The sequence below is a fragment of the Pseudophryne corroboree genome, chromosome 6 (genome assembly GCF_028390025.1).
Source record: "Pseudophryne corroboree isolate aPseCor3 chromosome 6, aPseCor3.hap2, whole genome shotgun sequence".
Lineage (NCBI taxonomy): Eukaryota > Metazoa > Chordata > Amphibia > Anura > Myobatrachidae > Pseudophryne > Pseudophryne corroboree.
Genome location: NC_086449.1, coordinates 195306743 through 195326570, shown reverse-complemented (window position 1 = coordinate 195326570; position 19828 = coordinate 195306743).

Sequence of the window (19828 nt, the reverse complement as noted above, 5' to 3'; positions counted from 1 at the left end):
TTGAGTGCTGCGTAACTGACATCCCGACCGCTAAATTCATACTTCCAACTTTCTTTATCTTGAAAGAGGGACACATGCACGGCGAAGCCGCGCGCTCCTGAAAAAGGGGTGTGACCTTGGGAAAAGGGTGTGTGGCTTCACAGTGATGCCGTGATCATAAGCCATGCCCCCTTGTCCATCACTGAAGGGGGCATGCCCAGCGCCCTGTGAGCTGCTGGCATGCCCCCTCTCCCTCTGTCACTTCTGAATAGAAGCTGTGTGCATGCGCACAGCGTCTATTCACTGCTCTCTGCAGCAGTGACAGGAGCCTCCCAACTGCCCCTCCCCCCCACCGCTGCGGCCCGTGAGTGGAACAGCGGGACAGTCCCGTGAAACTCGGGACAGTTGGGAGGTATGTAAATGCCTAAGGGAATGAAGGAGAAGCAGAGCACTGGCAGCCATCCCTGTGCAGCAGCAGCCTGTGATTATCCATGCCACTGACCCCAGGTCAGGTTACATGTAAGAGGCAAATAAAAACAATGTTGTGGAAGTGGATCTGAGTTACTTCCTGCAGCTCCTGTATGGGCATAATGTGTAAGGGGTGATACTAGTGTGTGGGTATAATGTATAAGGGGCACTACTACTGTGTGGGTATACCGTATATGAGGGGCACCACTACTGTGTGGGAATAATGTGAATTAGGAGTACTACTCCTTAGTACTATTCCTTTGGCACATGCTTGTCCTACTTCGAATATAGTGCAGGATACAAAAATGTCTAGTTACGGCTCTGATGTATCTATCGTTGGGGGTGTGTGTATATTGTTGCAGCTGGGTAACAGTTACCTCTACAAGCAGATAAATAGGGGTGGAATGGCCAAAGAGATACGTACAGATCTGCATATTTGCAAACATCTGCATATATTTCCAAGAACACAAAGGAGGCAATTCAAATGGTTTTTATTTTTGGGCACTTATCAGAGCAATTCAATTGTTGCTCTGACTGGGCACTCAATACTTGTTAAGCACCCAAATGCACTGTGTTAACCTAACTAAAATAGTGCCTGTACCCAAATGGGACAATTTTCGCACATTTCTATTGGCCACCTTAGCAGACGGCGAACAAGAATATCGGTGCTGGCTGTGATCGCACCAGAGCAGGAGAACAATTGAATTTCTACCGTTGGGTGCCACATAGTGACAGACACCTAAAAAACAACTGAAGCGCCCTCAATGAATTTGTCTCCTGATCACTAAATATAGAAAGACAAAATAATTTATGATCATAGCCCCGATATCACTATCTTTATTTTTTAAGACAAATTAGTTTGTTTATTAGACCCGAAATGCCCTAACCCCAATGAGAATGGCTGTCTGTGCTGGAATTAGAAGTTTTTATCACTAGCGGTGGCCAGGGCCGTAACTACGTGTGTGCCAAGTGGGCTTGGCACACAGCGCAGTTGCCCTGAGGGCGCATGGCCAGCGGCATGTAATGAGTCAAATTGACTCATTACATGCCGCCTGTTCTGTGCTGTGCGCCGCCGCGCTGTGGAGGGAGAAGAGAGCAGTGCCGGGCAGGTGAGAAGGAGGAGGAGGGAGGGGGACTGGAGCCGCAGCAGCGCTATTTCATTGGTAGTAAGCGCCGCTGCAGCAGCCCCCTCTCCTTCCGTATTGGCTGCCTGGCGCTGCTGTGGATGCTGGGATGTGGTTCCTCCATCCCAGCATCCACAGCAGCGCCAGGCAGCCAATACGGAAGAAGAGGGGACTGCTGCAGCGGCACTTACTACCAATAAAATAGCGCTGCTGCGGATCCAGTCCCCCTCCCTCCTCCTCCTCACCTGCCTGCACCGAGGAAGCTGCACGAGGAGCCTGTCAGCTGGGAGATGGTAAGTATCTATCTCTCTCTCTCTCTCTCTCTCGGACACCGTCTGCCATAATGTGTAAAAAGGGGGCCTGGCTGCCGCAATGTGTAAAAAGGGGGCCTGGCTGCCGCAATGTGTAAAAAGGGGGACTGGCTGCCGCAATGTGTAAAAAGGGGGCCTGGCTGCCGCAATGTGTAAAAGGGGGGACTGGCTGCCGTAATGTGTAAAAAGGAGGACCGGCTGCCGCAATGTGTAAAAAGGGGTACACTATCTGCCGTAATATGTAAAAAGGGGGCCTGGCTGCTGCAATGTGTAAAGAGGGGACTGGCTGCCGCAATGTGTAAAAAGGGGGACTGGCTGCCCTAATGTGTATAAAGGGGGACAGGCTGCCGCAATGTGTAAAAAGGGGGACGCTGGCTGCTGCAATGTGTATAAAGGGGGACACCATCTGCCGTAATGTGTAAAAAGGGGGATGCTGTCTGCCGTAATGTGTAAAAAGGGGGACGCTGTCTGCCGTAATGTGTAAAAAGGGGGACTGTCTGCCGTAATGTGTAAAAAGGGGGGCGCTGTCTGCCGTAATGTGTAAAAAGGGGGACGCTGTCTGCTGTAATGTATAAAAGGGTCTCTACCTGGTGTAGTGGCGCTACTGTGCAGCGTAATTTGAATAATGGAGACTACTGTGCACCGTAGTATGAATTGCTATTATTTTGCGGCCACGCCCCTTCCCCCGAAAGCCACGCCCCTATATATTTTCCGCGCACCTGCGGCGCGCACTGCCCCTCTCTTACATGGGGGGGCGCCAATGTCGTTTCTTGCACACAGTGCTAAAATGCCTAGTTACGGCACTGGCGGTGGCTGTGTAAAGCATGGTGAATCTAGATACTGGCCTATCAACAAGGACAGCGGGGGTACTAATAAGAGGATTAATGCAGGGAAAAAATGTATTAGATAAATAAAGCATTTTTTTTATTAAATAAATAATTTGTCCTATTTATTTTTAATTCAGATCTGCGCAGAAGGACCCCTACTGACTACCACTGTGGTAAATATCTGCTTACTGCAACTGGCCACTATAGCCAGGGAGTTGAGAATCCTTAAGATATTTTTCCATTTAATAAATAGGCCACATAAATCATGGTGATCCAGGCTGTCACTGTAATGGTGATCCAGGCTGTCACTGTAATGGTGCTTCAGGCTGTCACTGTAATGGGGCTCCAGGCTGTCACTGTAATGGTACTTCAGGTTGTCACTATAATGGTACTCCAGGTTGTCACTGTAATTGTGCTCCAGGTTATCACTGTAATGCTGCTATAGGTCCATATTTTGGGATTTTTTGTTACTTTAATCTCACCTTTCTTCTTCGGGATTCATAGGGCTCCACAGGGAGAACATCAGGGTTGTAGGTGATGGCTGAGAGTCCGGGCACCAAACAGTTAAATGTTCCAGCTTTCCAGAATGCTCGGCTCCTCTCTCCTATAACCCCGCCTCCATGCTCAGGTAGGTCAGTTTTTTGTTGGTGCCATTTGGAAGCTGGGATGCGCCTTTACAGGGGCCTGCTATAGCAGCCCTATACTTTAAATTTACATATTTTATTTTTTTTCACTGAGCTTGTTAGCACTGTAAGTCTGCAGACTTCAGCACTACAGCTCCATCACCCCCTGCTGGTGCTGAAACTCTTTCACAGCCAATGCCAAGACAGGTACTTGTGGCAGGGGCCTCACACCGTATCTAGCACTGCTCACTGTGGGTACCCCAGGACTGCGTGGCTGGCATATGAGGGCAGGTAAGAGGGTTCCATCTTAAAGGATCCGCATTTAAATCACGGTCCGCAGCGTGTCCCAGGAGATGGACTGCGGCGCTGGTGCGGACACTGGCTCCAGTCAGTGATTCCACTAGACCACCAGAGCATATAAGGCACAGATTTTAGTGTATACACTAAATGTATAAAGGCCTTTAGTACCAGGGGTGGAAGACAGGCAAGAGGAGGCGGCGCATAACCTGTAGCCCCTCCCCCAGCTTTGGGTGTCAGTCTACTGCAGATTTCACATTCTTGAGCTGTAAACAACACTCGCTCCTTCCCTCAGAGACCAGGGCAGCCATCTTCAGCATGCAGCAAGCAAGGTCTGTGGGAACGCTGGGCTGAGTCCCACTGTTAAAAAGTCTCCAAGGAGCGATGTTTTTACAAACACTTATATCCTACCTACTTCCAAAAACAAGCTAAGTTGTTATTTATTTATTAACAGTTTCTTATATAGTGCAGCATATTCCGTTGCACTTTATAATAAGAACCAGTGCCGTAACTAGGCATTTTAGCGCTGTGTGCAAGAAACGGCATTGGCGCCCACCCCATGCATGATAGGGGCAGTGCGCACCGTAGCCGCGCAAAAAATATATAGGGGCGTGGCTTCATGGGGAAGGGGCGTGGCCACAAAATAATAGCAATTCATACTACGGTGTACAGTAGTCTCCATTATTCAAATTACGCTGCACAGTAGTGCCACTACACCAGGTAGAGCCCCTTTTATACTTTACAGCAGACAGACCCCCTTTTTACACATTACAGCAGACAGTACCCCTTTTTACACATTACGGCAGACAGCGTCCCCTTTTTACACATTACGGCAGACAGCGTCCCCTTTTTTTACACATTACGGCAGACAGCGTCCCCTTTTTTACACATTACGGCAGACAGCGTCCCCCTTTTTTACACATTACAGCAGACAGTGTGTTACGATCCTGATGCTCAGGACAGGGGAGATCTTATGCAGTGAGTCCAGAGCACCAGGACGTGATGCTGGGATAGAGAAATGGAATGGAAATAGCCCCTAGCACCCTACCTCCGTTGTCTTACCCGTGTTGTCAATTCACGCCTGAACGACTATGGTTTCTTGGGCCCACGGCAGCCGCGTTTGAAGGGCGGATTAGGTCTGCCCAACTCCGATGCCCCCAGGTCTTAAAGAGAGACAAAGCGTGAACTGAGACAGGGTAATAACAAGGGGACCTCTAACTGAAACAACCAAGCTAGGGGCTACTAACTACCTGAAAACTAAACGTATGTGCGGCACGCCGCCAAAGGAAAAGAACTACAAAGGATACCACTGTCCACTCCCCCACACGGCACCGCCGAGTTCTGGGGAGGACAGTGAAAGCGGAAACCTCCGCAAAAGCACCAACTCAAAGAAACGCAAATACTAAGCGGCCTAGGCCGCAACACGCGGCAGAAGCCGCTACTCACGAAACCGGGCGAGAACCCCAGATGACAGTAACAGGTTCACAAGGACCAGAAGGATTCCCAGGACCGGCTTCAGAACTTCAGAATACAAGAGGGCAAGGAGCAGGATTGACCAAATGCAGCTGACCAGGAACAAACTTCACCAAGGCAGGAACAGCATACAGGAAGCTATCACCGGCGTTTGTGTGAGACACTGAGGAGGCATATAACAGGGAACCCTCCAATGGCAGTACAAAGCCTGATTGATAAATGTCGTGCAGCTGCCTTGCTGCACGACCAGGGAAGAACAGGTGAGTAATCTTATGGCAACGGGGAACGCGGTCCACCTGTGGCGTCCCCGTTGCCATGGACCCGGCGGCCCTGCACGCACGGCGTCCTAGCGTTGCCAGGGACCCGGCGGCTATCGCGCGCACGGCGTCCCGGCGTTGCTAGGCACCGTGCAAAAGCAGGGAGAGAGAGAGGCGCGGCGGCCGTGACCGCTGCTCTGTCAGGGCACGGCCGAACACCGCCGCGCCTAACAGTACCCCCCCCTTGAGGAGGGGTTAAAGAACCCCTAGAGCCGGGTTTCTGAGGAAACTCCTGAAAGAATATCTTCTTAAGTTTAGGAGCATGTAAATCCTTATCCAACACCCAAGACCTTTCTTCAAGGCCATAACCTTTCCAGTGGATTAAAAAATAAAGCCGGCCACGAGAAAGCTTAGAATCTAAAACCTTCTCCACCAAGAACTCTTGTTGTCCCTGAACATCCACTGGAGATCTACCCTGGGAAGTCCTCCGAGGAAATCTCCTGGAAGAAAAATACTGTTTCAAAAGGGAACAATGAAAAGTATTGCCAATTTTGAGTGATCTCGGCAAACGTAGCCGAAAAAGCAACTGGGTTAACTTTCTTAATGATAAGGAATGGTCCAATAAATTTGGGTCCCAATCTAGCCGAGGGTTGTCGGAGCTTGATGTTGCGAGTTGACAACCACACCTTATCTCCCACCTTAAAAGTGCAAGGACGTCGGAGCCTATCAGAAAATTTATTTTCTCGGAAGGCAGCTTTCTTCAGGGCAAGGTGCACCTTTCTCCAAATCGTTCTGAGATGGGAGGTTAAGGTCAACAAGGAGACTGGAGAATGAGGGAAAAAAGAGTTGGCTCTAGGATGAAAGCCAAAGACCGAAAAGAATGGGGACTCCTTGGTGGAAGAATGACAAGAGTTATTATAGGCAAATTCAGCTAAAGGAAGAAATTCAGACCAATCATTCTGAAGTTTGGCCGAATATAACCGTAAATACTGTTTTAACGACTGATTAACTCGTTCGGTTTGTCCGTTAGATTGTGGATGGTACCCAGATGTTAAAGAGAGTTTCATATTTAATGAGGCACAAAAACGTTTCCAGAAACGGGCGATGAATTGCGGACCCCGATCAGAGACAATATCCCTGGGCAACCCATGGAGCCTGAACACATGGCGGAAAAACAAGACTGCCAACCCTTGAGCAGAGGGTAATCGGGGAAGAGACTTTGTTGTCATGAAACTCAGCTAAAACAGTGCCTCTCAGAAATTCAGGGACGAAGAGACGATCAGCAGGAGTAAGTTTGGGAGCCTGCCGTTGAAGCTGGACTAACTGAGTAAATAAATCCTGTGTGAGGCCTGCCCGGATGACAGATGATGGAACTATGGGGGTAGTAGCAGGATGGTTATTGTGAACCGGAAGAAAACAACGTGACAGGGCATCAGCTTTCGTATTCTTGGAACCGGGCCTGAAGGTGATAATAAACCTGAAACGAGTAAAAAACAATGCCCAACGTGCCTGCCGAGCATTAAGCCGTTTAGCTGACTCAATATACTGCAGGTTCTTATGGTCAGTAAACACTGTAATGGTATGCCTAGCTCCCTCCAGCCAATGCCTCCACTCCTCGAAAGCCCATTTAACTGCCAGCAATTCTCGATTACCAACATCATAGTTGGATTCTGCGGAGGAGAATTTCCTGGACATGAAGGCACAAGGGTGTAATTCCTGAGACTCCGGATCTTCCTGAGAAAGGATAGCCCCCACTCCAACCTCTGAGGCATCTACCTCGACTATAAAGGGGAGCTCCGGGTTAGTGTGCCTGAGAACAGGAGCCGAGACAAAGGCCTGCTTCAAGGCCAGAAAGGCAGACTCAGCTTCAGGCGACTAATTGGAAGGGTCCGCTCCTTTTTTAGTCAATGCTACTATAGGAGCGACCAAATCAGAAAAGGTATGAATGAAACGCCTATAATAATTTGCAAACCCTAAAAAGCGCTGAATTGCTTTTAAATTCGTGGGTTGCGCCCATTTAAGGATGGCCTGGAGTTTTTTCGGTTCCATGAAAAACCCCTGGGGAGAAATAATATACCCCAAGAAGGACACTTCTGTGATGTGGAAATCACATTTCTCCAGTTTAGCGTATAAATGATTCTCCCGTAGTTTTTGAAGGACCAGTCGCACATGGGAAATATGTTGTTCCATAGACTCAGAGTAAATCAAAATGTCGTCTAAGTAAACGACTACGAACTTCCCTAGAAAGTCACAAAGAACATCATTAATGAGGTCTTGAAATACCGCAGGAGCATTTGACAGCCCAAACGGCATCACCAAGTATTCATAATGACCCGACTGTGTGCTGAAAGCCGTCTTCCACTCATCCCCAGATCTTAATCAGATGAAATTGTAAGCTCCTCTAAGATCGATCTTAGAGAAGATAACGGCAGAGCGTAACTGATCAAACAGTACTGAAATCAAGGGCAAGGGGTAGGTGTTTTTAACAGAAATTTTATTCAGAGCCCGAAAATCAATACACGGTCTGAGCGACCCATCTTTTTTCTCAACAAAAAAGAACCCTGCACTCAAAGGAGATTTCGAGGGCCTAATGAAGCCTTTTTTCAGACTCTCCTGAATATAATTATCCATAGCCGTGGTTTCCGGCCCAGACAGGGCATATAATCTCCCCTTAGGTAAAGTGGCACCTGGGATTAAATCAATAGCGCAATCATAGGACCGATGGGGAGGCAGAATGTCCGCATTACCCTTGGAGAAAACATTGGCAAAATCCTGATATTCCAATGGAATAACTTCTGGGGTAACTGCCGCAACCCGGACTGGATGGGAAATACACTCCTTTACACAAAAGGGACCCCATTGGGAAATCTCCCCAGACCGCCAATCTATGGTGGGATTATGAAAGGCAAGCCAGGGATGACCCAAAACTACTGGAACTGCCGGACAATGTGTAAGGTAAAATTCTATTTTTTCTGAATGTAGGGCCCCCACTGTCAGTTGTACTGGAGGTGTGCGGTGAGTAATTACCCCATTGGAAAGCGGACCACCATCCAAGCCGTGCATGGTGATACGTTTATCCAAAGGTATCTGCGGAACGCCTAAAGCCTTAGCCCAACCTAAATCCATAAAATTTCCTGCAGCTCCACTGTCGACGAAGGCCGACACCAACGAACTGAGGCTACCAAAGAATAAAGAGTGGATGGTATCGGTTACCCAGAGCGCCACATATAGAAAACAAACCCAAAAGGGGTGTTTAAATATAAAGAATACTTAAGTACACATCCCTTTTTCCATACGAAGGGTAATTCTTTCCAGTATTTTTCCTCTACTCCCGTGTGTTCAGTATATAGGGAGAAAACAGATAGTACAGCATGTGTAGTACAGTACTTTTAATCACACAACAAACATAAAGACATAAAAATGAATAGTTTGTGCAAATAGCAAGAAAACTTCAGAGCAGTAATGTCCTGAGTATTTGGAGACAAAGTGGATAGGCTGTAAAATTACCAGAAAATATTGAGAACCGGTGGAAAACAGTTCTCAAATGAGTTCTTTATTTATCACCAGTACGCTCCTCCCGGGTAGGTAGTCTGGGATAGGTTCCTGGCAATGATTGAGTCCTCCACTTCCCTCCAGCAAAACTCCAGGATGTGCTGTTCCAAACAGGAGCCAACGCGTTTCAACCCTGTACTTAGGATCTTTCTCAAGGCAGTGAATTGAAATGTCTTTAATGTATCCTTCCTTATATGTATAGTAATATCCAATCCTATAGTCCCATGAATCCACCTGTTAAACTTTAACCAATCAAAAGCGTCCATCTTGGATTGCTGTAAACAAACGTCCCATGTCTGACGTGGCCGTCTTCGGCCCTCCGCGACGTCACTTCCGCACTCCGGCGGACGTACGTCATCGGCGCCGTTTCCATGGCAATCTCGATGCTTACGCGGTCATCTTCGGTCCTCCGCGACGTCAGTTCCGCCTTCCAGCGGAAGTCCGTCATCGGAGCCGTTTCCATAGCAATCTCAAAGTTTACGCGGCTCCCTCGGCCGCGACGTCGTTGCTATGGTTTCCCTTTGTTATCCCCGTGCTGTCAGCGCAATCATCTAGGAGACCGGGGCGCCTTCATTAGTTTACACTTCTGGCGTTTCCCGTCTCCCTCTGATTACACTCCTCCTCAAGGATTATGCTTTAACCATGGTAGCCACGTCATTGGTTCTTATTTCTTTAACCTTAAAAGAACATATAAAAACATCCTATGAGTATCATAATATCTTTAGTGAACAATCAGTACTCTGTTATGTGCATATAAATATACATAAATAAAAACAAAGAAGCAAAATATCAAAAAGGAGAAATTACATCTAAAAAGGGTTTTGGTTTAAAAATCTGTAAATGGAAGTATATGGAAGAGGGTTTTATTGTACATTTCATGATTTTGCTATAAAAACCATTTCAACTCGAAGTCATTATTCAGTCCATAGGGATGTAGTGTATTAAAATCATAAATATATTGCATTTCGCATTTAGCTAAAAGGGAGGCTAAATCCCTCTGTCTGGAATTGCCTCTCACCAACCGTAAACCTGCAAATCGCACAATATCCTTTGTAGAACTATTGTGGCACTTCTAAAAATGGTTGGACAAAGCATGTGTTTCCAACCCTTTACGAATATTGCGACAATGTTCTCCAATTCTAATTTTCAATGTTCGTGATGTGCGTCCAATATAAAAAAGGTGACATGTGCATTCGATAAAATAAACCACATTGTTCATATTACATGTAATAAAATCAACAAGTTTAAAACTTTTCTCGTTTATTACTATGCTGTCCAGTTTTTTAGTGCCATCACTTTTAATCTCTCTACACCCCACACATGAGCCGCAACGGTGAAATCCAGTGGTGGCAATTCTTCCTTCTCGTTTTTTTGGTTTAAAAAAGCTATTAACTAGCTTTTGTTTAATATTGGGGGCTTTTTTATAAATAAATATTGGACGTTCTGGGATTTCTTTGCCAATCACTGGATCCTTTTTCAGTAGACTCCAGTTTTTTTTAATGGATCTCTCTAATATACGATACTGGGAGTTGAAGCTTGTAATAAAAGCCCACTCGTATTTATTCTGTTTGGGCCTCTTATCTGTATTTATATTTAGGAGGTCCTTTCATTCTATTCTATCAGTTTCTTGAATGGCTAGTTCTACCTTCTCTTTTTTATAACCATTGTTACTGAACCTGTTTTTTAATTCTATCGCCTGTTGTTTATATACTGTTTCTTCCGTGCAATTACGTTTTAATCGTTTCAATTGGCCATAAGGAATAGAGTCCAACCAGTTGGTATGGTGGCAACTATCATACTCTATATAGGACCTCGAATCGGTTGGTTTAGTGAAAGTTTTGGTTTGTATTAAATTATCCTTTATAAAAACCGTAATATCTAAAAAATCCACACTTATTTCATCAATATTAAAAGTAAAATTGATATTAAGACTATTGCTATTCAGATACGTACAAAAATCATCTAGCAAATTCTTACTGCCTCTCCATATAAAAAAGACGTCATCTATATATCTGCGCCAGGCCACCAGGTTCGCTCCAAAAGGGTTATTGGTCCAAATTGTATCTTGTTCCCATTGACCCATAAAAATATTAGCGTAACTCGGAGCGAACCTGGTGCCCATGGCTGTACCCATTTTCTGGATATAAAAATCACCATTAAATAAAAAATAGTTGTTATGAAGAATAAAATTAACACCCTCAATGATAAAATTTTGAATCCATTCTTCTAAAGTGCTTCTTCTAAGATAAGATGTTAAGGCTTTAATGCCTGCTTCATGTTGGATTATGGAATATAATGACCTAACATCGGCAGTGATCATTATCATCCCCTCTTCCCATTGAACAGTTGTTAAAAAATTCAAAAATTCCTTAGTGTCTCTTAAATGTGACACATTTTCTAGCACCAACGGTTGTAAAAAGTGATCGATGTATTCTGATAGATTGGCCGTTACAGACCCAATCCCAGACACTATGGGCCTGCCTGGAGGGTTAGAGGCGTCTTTATGCACTTTAGGCAACAAGTATATTGTGGGTACTACTGGATGGGGATTATAAAGAAACTTAGCCTCCTTTTGTTCTAATTCCCCTGAACTCTCATATTTTTCAATAAGTACCTTTAATTCTGAAAGAATTCTTCCAGTAGGATCTGACCGAAGTTTCGAATAGGTGTCCCTATCGTTTATATTGTTCTCTACTTCTTTAATGTACCAATCGGTATTCATTAAAACAACCCCACCCCCCTTATCTGCCGGCTTTATCGTGATCTCTTGGTTCTTACTCAGATCCCTCAAAGCAGCCCTTTCTTTAAAGCTAAGATTTAATTTTAGACCTGTGGGCTTAATCTTCCTTAGGTCATCTTGTACTAAGTCACAGAAAGTGTCTATAAATTTTCCTTTAACATGTGCTGGAAAAAATATGGACTTGGGTTTAAAGGGTGTTCTTGTAATTGAATCTATTATTTCTTGGTTATTTTCCTCCTCTCTTGAGAGGAAGAATTTCTTGAGGCATAATTTTCTCGTAAATTTGTGAATATCGACAAATGTCTCAAATTTATTGATTGTAGTGGCAGGGGCGTATTTTAAGCCCTTCTCCAAAACCCTCTTCTCAGGTTCTGTTAATATATGTGAGCTTAAATTGAAGATCTTAACCCCCTTTTCAGGGATGTTATTAGGGACCTGAATCCGTGTATCACCCTCATTTTGTCCTATTGTAACTTGTTCATCACGGACAATTTTCTTTGACCCCCGTTTTTTCCTAGGTGGTCTTTTTCTTTGTTTCTTTTTATTATTCCCTCCCCCTCTCTTTCCTCTATGTGTCCTATTTTTTATCTCCATCGTGAATTCCTCCTCCCATTCTCTAAAAAACATACATTATCCCTATTCTCCTCCAATGTTTCATATCTATTATTAGTCCGTATAGGTGTTCTGTAAGCTCTTCTATCCTTTGGGCTCAGTCCTTGTCCCCCTCTATTGTATTTATCACCTCCATATCTATTCTCCCTCTGTCTTTCAGTGATGTATTGATTATTATATTCATTATTCCTCATCCTCCTTCTATTTGTGTATTGAGGTATTCTTTCCCTATACTCGATCTTCTCCTGTCTTTCAAATCTCAAATTCCGTTTCCCTTCTACTCTGTCGAAACCTCCTCTTCTTTTATCTTCCCTCTGTACTGGTCTATCCCTAGCCTTAGGGGGGGTCTTCTCCCGTCTGATAGGTGAATTATTTAAAGGAGTTATAGCTTCATCTGCCTCCTTTTTATCCCTAATGAATTTCCTAATTTTTCTATCTACCAAAACTTTTTCATTTCTTTTGATATTAGACTCAATCCTATCCTCTAATTGTTTGTAGTCAGCCATATCTGCAAAGGGGACAACCAGATCCTTATATTTCTTTATTTCTTCGTCTAGATCGGCTAACTCCCTCCTTCTTTCATTGACGATGAGATTCATCAATGAAAAGGAACATTCATTGATTATTCTCTCCCATTCGTCTCTAAAAGAGTCGGATGCAGTGTCAAATGAGGGTTTTTTATTAATTTTTAAACCTCTAGGGATGATTTCATGGGTTGTATATTTTTCTAACGTAACCATTTCCCACCATATTTTGTTTTCTTTTATAAGTGTGTTCTCTAATTTACGCATCACATTTTCTAGACTTTCATCTAGCAAATCAATGTGATTGCCTTCATCCTTAAATAGATTTTCTAATAGCGATTTTCTCTGATCTCTATATTTGAACAGGATATGCAGCAAAATATCAAGGAATCACTCAAAAGGAGAGAACAAGACCTTATCTACAAAAGCAATTAGAGTGATAATGTGACAGATTGCGCAGAATAGGCAGCTCAATAAACAGATACCCAAAATCAGTGTCTCTCCAGTACACTAAATACAAACAAAAGAATAAAGAGTGGATGGTATCGGTTACCCAGAGCGCCACATATAGAAAACAAACCCAAAAGGGGTGTTTAAATATAAAGAATACTTAAGTACACATCCCTTTTTCCATACGAAGGGTAATTCTTTCCAGTATTTTTCCTCTACTCCCGTGTGTTCAGTATATAGGGAGAAAACAGATAGTACAGCATGTGTAGTACAGTACTTTTCTATATGTGGCGCTCTGGGTAACCGATACCATCCACTCTTTATTCTTTTGTTTGTATTTAGTGTACTGGAGAGACACTGATTTTGGGTATCTGTTTATTGAGCTGCCTATTCTGCGCAATCTGTCACATTATCACTCTAATTGCTTTTGTAGATAAGGTCTTGTTCTCTCCTTTTGAGTGATTCCTTGATATTTTGCTGCATATCATGTTCAAATATAGAGATCAGAGAAAATCGCTATTAGAAAATCTATTTAAGGATGAAGGCAATCACATTGATTTGCTAGATGAAAGTCTAAAAAATGTGCGAAAATGTGCGAAATGCGAAAATTAGAGAACACACTTATAAAAGAAAACAAAATATGGTGGGAAATGGTTACGTTAGAAAAATATACAACCCATGAAATCATCCCTAGAGGTTTAAAAATTAATAAAAAACCCTCATTTGACACTGCATCCGACTCTTTTAGAGACGAATGGGAGAGAATAATCAATGAATGTTCCTTTTCATTGATGAATCTCATCGTCAATGAAAGAAGGAGGGAGTTAGCCGATCTAGACGAAGAAATAAAGAAATATAAGGATCTGGTTGTCCCCTTTGCAGATATGGCTGACTACAAACAATTAGAGGATAGGATTGAGTCTAATATCAAAAGAAATGAAAAAGTTTTGGTAGATAGAAAAATTAGGAAATTCATTAGGGATAAAAAGGAGGCAGATGAAGATATAACTCCTTTAAATAATTCACCTATCAGACGGGAGAAGACCCCCCCTAAGGCTAGGGATAGACCAGTGCAGAGGGAAGATAAAAGAAGAGGAGGTTTCGACAGAGTAGAAGGGAAACGGAATTTGAGATTTGAAAGACAGGAGAAGATCGAGTATAGGGAAAGAATACCTCAATACACAAATAGAAGGAGGATGAGGAATAATGAATATAATAATCAATACATCACTGAAAGACAGAGGGAGAATAGATATGGAGGTGATAGATACAATAGAGGGGGACAAGGAATGAGCCCAAAGGATAGAAGAGCTTACAGAACACCTATACGGACTAATAATAGATATGAAACATTGGAGGAGAATAGGGATAATGCATGTTTTTTAGAGAATGGGAGGAGGAATTCACGATGGAGATAAAAAATAGGACACATAGAGGAAAGAGAGGGGGAGGGAATCATAAAAAGAAACAAAGAAAAAGACCACCTAGGAAAAAACGGGGGTCAAAGAAAATTGTCCGTGATGAACAAGTTACAATAGGACAAAATGAGGGTGATACACGGATTCAGGTCCCTAATAACATCCCTGAAAAGGGGGTTAAGATCTTCAATTTAAGCTCACATATATTAACAGAACCTGAGAAGAGGGTTTTGGAGAAGGGCTTAAAATACGCCCCTGCCACTACAATCAATAAATTTGAGACATTTGTCGATATTCACAAATTTACGAGAAAATTATGCCTCAAGAAATTCTTCCTCTCAAGAGAGGAGGAAAATAACCAAGAATTAATAGATTCAATTACAAGAACACCCTTTAAACCCAAGTCCATATTTTTTCCAGCACATGTTAAAGGAAAATTTATAGACACTTTCTGTGACTTAGTACAAGATGACCTAAGGAAGATTAAGCCGACAGGTCTAAAATTCAATCTTAGCTTTAAAGAAAAGGCTGCTTTGAAGGATCTGAGTAAGAACCAAGAGATCATGATAAAGCCGGCAGATAAGGGGGGTGGGGTTGTTTTAATGAATACCGATTGGTACATTAAAGAAGTAGAGAACCATATAAACGATAGGGACACCTATTCGAAACTTCGGTCAGATCCTACTGGAAGAATTCTTTCAGAATTAAAGGTACTTATTGAAAAATATGAGAGTTCAGGGGAATTAGAACAAAAGGAGGCTAAGTTTCTTTATAATCCCCATCCAGTAGTGCCCACAATATACTTGTTGCCTAAAGTGCATAAAGACGCCTCTAACCCTCCAGGCAGGCCCATAGTGTCTGGGATTGGGTCTGTAACGGCCAATCTATCAGAATACATCGATCACTTTTTACAACCGTTGGTGCTAGAAAATGTGTCACATTTAAGAGACACTAAGGAATTTTTGAATTTTTTAACAACTGTTCAATGGGAAGAGGGGATGATAATGATCACTGCCGATGTTAGGTCATTATATTCCATAATCCAACATGAAGCAGGCATTAAAGCCTTAACATCTTATCTTAGAAGAAGCACTTTAGAAGAATGGATTCAAAATTTTATCATTGAGGGTGTTAATTTTATTCTTCATAACAACTATTTTTTATTTAATGGTGATTTTTATATCCAGAAAATGGGTACAGCCATGGGCACCAGGTTCGCTCCGAGTAACGCTAATATTTTTATGGGTCAATGGGAACAAGATACAATTTGGACCAATAACCCTTTTGGAGCGAACCTGGTGGCCTGGCGCAGATATATAGATGACGTCTTATTTATGTGGAGAGGCAGTAAGAATTTGCTAGATGATTTTTGTACGTATCTGAATAGCAATAGTCTTAATATCAATTTTACTTTTAATATTGATGAAATAAGTGTGGATTTTTTAGATATTACGGTTTTTATAAAGGATAATTTAATACAAACCAAAACTTTCACTAAACCAACCGATTCGAGGTCCTATATAGAGTATGATAGTTGCCACCATACCAACTGGTTGGACTCTTATTCCTTATGGCCAATTGAAATGATTAAAAAAACGTAATTGCACGGAAGAAACAGTATATAAACAACAGGCGATAGAATTAAAAAACAGGTTCAGTAACAATGGTTATAAAAAAGAGAAGGTAGAACTAGCCATTCAAGAAACTGATAGAATAGAAAGAAAGGACCTCCTAAATATAAATACAGATAAGAGGCCCAAACAGAATAAATACGAGTGGGCTTTTATTACAAGCTTCAACTCCCAGTATCGTATATTAGAGAGATCCATTAAAAAAAACTGGAGTCTACTGAAAAAGGATTCAGTGATTGGCAAAGAAATCCCAGAACGTCCAATATTTATTTATAAAAAAGCCCCCAATATTAAACAAAAGCTAGTTAATAGCTTTTTAAAACCAAAAAAACGAGAAGGAAGAATTGCCACCACTGGATTTCACCGTTGCGGCTCATGTGTGGGGTGTAGAGAGATTAAAAGTGATGGCACTAAAAAACTGGACAGCATAGTAATAAACGAGAAAAGTTTTAAACTTGTTGATTTTATTACATGTAATATGAACAATGTGGTTTATTTTATCGAATGCACATGTCACCTTTTTTATATTGGACGCACATCAGGAACATTGAAAATTAGAATTGGAGAACATTGTCGCAATATTCGTAAAGGGTTGGAAACACATGCTTTGTCCAACCATTTTAAGAAGTGCCACAATAGTTCTACAAAGAATATTGTGCGATTTGCAGGTTTACGGTTGGTGAGAGGCAATTCCAGACAGAGGGATTTAGCCTCCCTTTTAGCTAAATGCGAAATGCAATATATTTATGATTTTAATACACTACATCCCTATGGACTGAATAATGACTTCGAGTTGAAATGGTTTTTATAGCAAAATCATGAAATGTACAATAAAACCCTCTTCCATATACTTCCATTTACAGATTTTTAAACCAAAACCCTTTTTAGGTGTAATTTCTCCTTTCTGATATTTTGCTTCTTTGTTTTTATTTATGTATATTTATATGCACATAACAGAGTACTGATTGTTCACTAAAGATATTATGATACTCATAGGATGTTTTTATATGTTCTTTTAAGGTTAAAGAAATAAGAACCAATGACGTGGCTACCATGGTTAAAGCATAATCCTTGAGGAGGAGTGTAATCAGAGGGAGACGGGAAACGCCAGAAGTGTAAACTAATGAAGGCGCCCCGGTCTCCTAGATGATTGCGCTGACAGCACGGGGATAACAAAGGGAAACCATAGCAACGACGTCGCGGCCGAGGGAGCCGCGTAAACTTTGAGATTGCTATGGAAACGGCTCCGATGACGGACTTCCGCTGGAAGGCTGAACTGACGTCGCGGAGGACCGAAGACGACCGCGTAAGCATCGAGATTGCCATGGAAACGGCGCCGATGACGTACGTCCGCCGGAGTGCGGAAGTGACGTCGCGGAGGGCCGAAGACGCCCACGTCAGACATGGGACGTTTGTTTACAGCAATCCAAGATGGACGCTTTTGATTGGTTAAAGTTTAACAGGTGGATTCATGGGACTATAGGATTGGATATTACTATACATATAAGGAAGGATACATTAAAGACATTTCAATTCACTGCCTTGAGAAAGATCCTAAGTACAGGGTTGAAACGCGTTGGCTCCTGTTTGGAACAGCACATCCTGGAGTTTTGCTGGAGGGAAGTGGAGGACTCAATCATTGCCAGGAACCTATCCCAGACTACCTACCCGGGAGGAGCATACTGGTGATAAATAAAGAACTCATTTGAGAACTGTTTTCCACCGGTTCTCAATATTTTCTGGTAATTTTACAGCCTATCCACTTTGTCTCCAAATACTCAGGACATTACTGCTCTGAAGTTTTCTTGCTATTTGCACAAACTATTCATTTTTATGTCTTTATGTTTGTTGTGTGATTAAAAGTACTGTACTACACATGCTGTACTATCTGTTTTCTCCCTATATACTGAACACATGGGAGTAGAGGAAAAATACTGGAAAGAATTACCCTTCGTATGGAAAAAGGGATGTGTTCTTAAGTATTCTTTATATTTAAACACCCCTTTTGGGTTTGTTTTCTATATGTGGCGCTCTGGATAACCGATACCATCCACTCTTTATTCTTTTGTTTGTATTTAGTGTACTGGAGAGACACTGATTTTGGGTATCTGTTTATTGAGCTGCCTATTCTGCGCAATCTGTCACATTATCACTCTAATTGCTTTTGTAGATGAGGCTACCAAAGAAATCTTTACAGGAACTAATAAAGAATCATTAGAGGAGATTAACTGCAGACCCAAGTGAACCCCCTCACAATTCACTTGGTCAGAGCGTTTCCCGGCTTATTCGGGCAACCACGTGCGATATGTCCCTTGCCACCACAATACAAACAAAGACCAGAATTTAACCTTCTGGTTCTTTCATCTGGGGACAGCCGGGAGAGACCCATTTGCATGGGCTCCTCGACGTCCTCAGGGAAAGTATACACACATGGACTAGGCCTAAAAGTTGTTCCTCTTTCAGCCCTCCGCTCTCGGAGACGACGATCAATTTTAATAGCGAGCTCCATGAGTTTGTCTAGAGTCTCAGGAGCGGGGTACTGAAGGAGACTGTCTTTAATAACTTCAGACAAACCGAGGTGAAACTGACTGCGCAGGGCCGGGTTATTCCAGCCACAGTCGTTCGACCAATGGCGAAACTCGGTACAATACGCCTCTGCAGGATTTTTACCTTGCTTAAGGGCACGCAGGTGGCTCTCAGCAGATGCTTCTCTATCTGGGTTGTCATATAAAAGGCCTAAGGATTTAAAAAAGGCGTCTACTGATAACAAGGCAGCATCATCCGCTCTTAGCCCAAAAGCCCAGGTCTGTGGATCACCTTGGAGTAAAGACATCACAATCCCGACCCGTTGAGACTCAGTACCAGAGGAACGGGGCCTTAAACGAAAATAAAGCTTACAAGCTTCCTTAAAATTAAAGAAATCTTTTCGGTTACCCAAAAAACGGTCAGGTAAATGCATTTTTGGTTCTGGAACCATAATTGGGGAGGCTCGCAAAAGATCTTCCTGCGATCTCACCCGAAGAGTAAGGTCCTGAACCATCTGAGTTAATTCCTGAATCTGGTTGACCAAAAGCTGACTGGGATTTGGCCCTAAAACTGCCGGATTCATGAGGCCGAATTTCTAGGCCCACCAATACAAAGGAAAAAGAATTATACCCCTTTTTGTGGGCCGGTGATAATGTTGCGATCCTGATGCTCAGGACAGGGGAGATCTTATGCAGTGAGTCCAGAGCACCAGGACGTGATGCTGGGATAGGGAAATGGAATGGAAATAGCCCCTAGCACCCTACCTCCGTTGTCTTACCCGTGTTGTCAATTCACGCCTGAACGACTATGGTTTCTTGGGCCCACGGCAACCGCGTTTGAAGGGCGGATTAGGTCTGCCCAACTCCGATGCCCCCAGGTCTTAAAGAGAGACAAAGCGTGAACTGAGACAGGGTAATAACAAGGGGACCTCTAACTGAAACAACCAAGCTAGGGGCTACTAACTACCTGAAAACTAAACGTATGTGCGGCACGCCGCCAAAGGAAAAGAACTACAA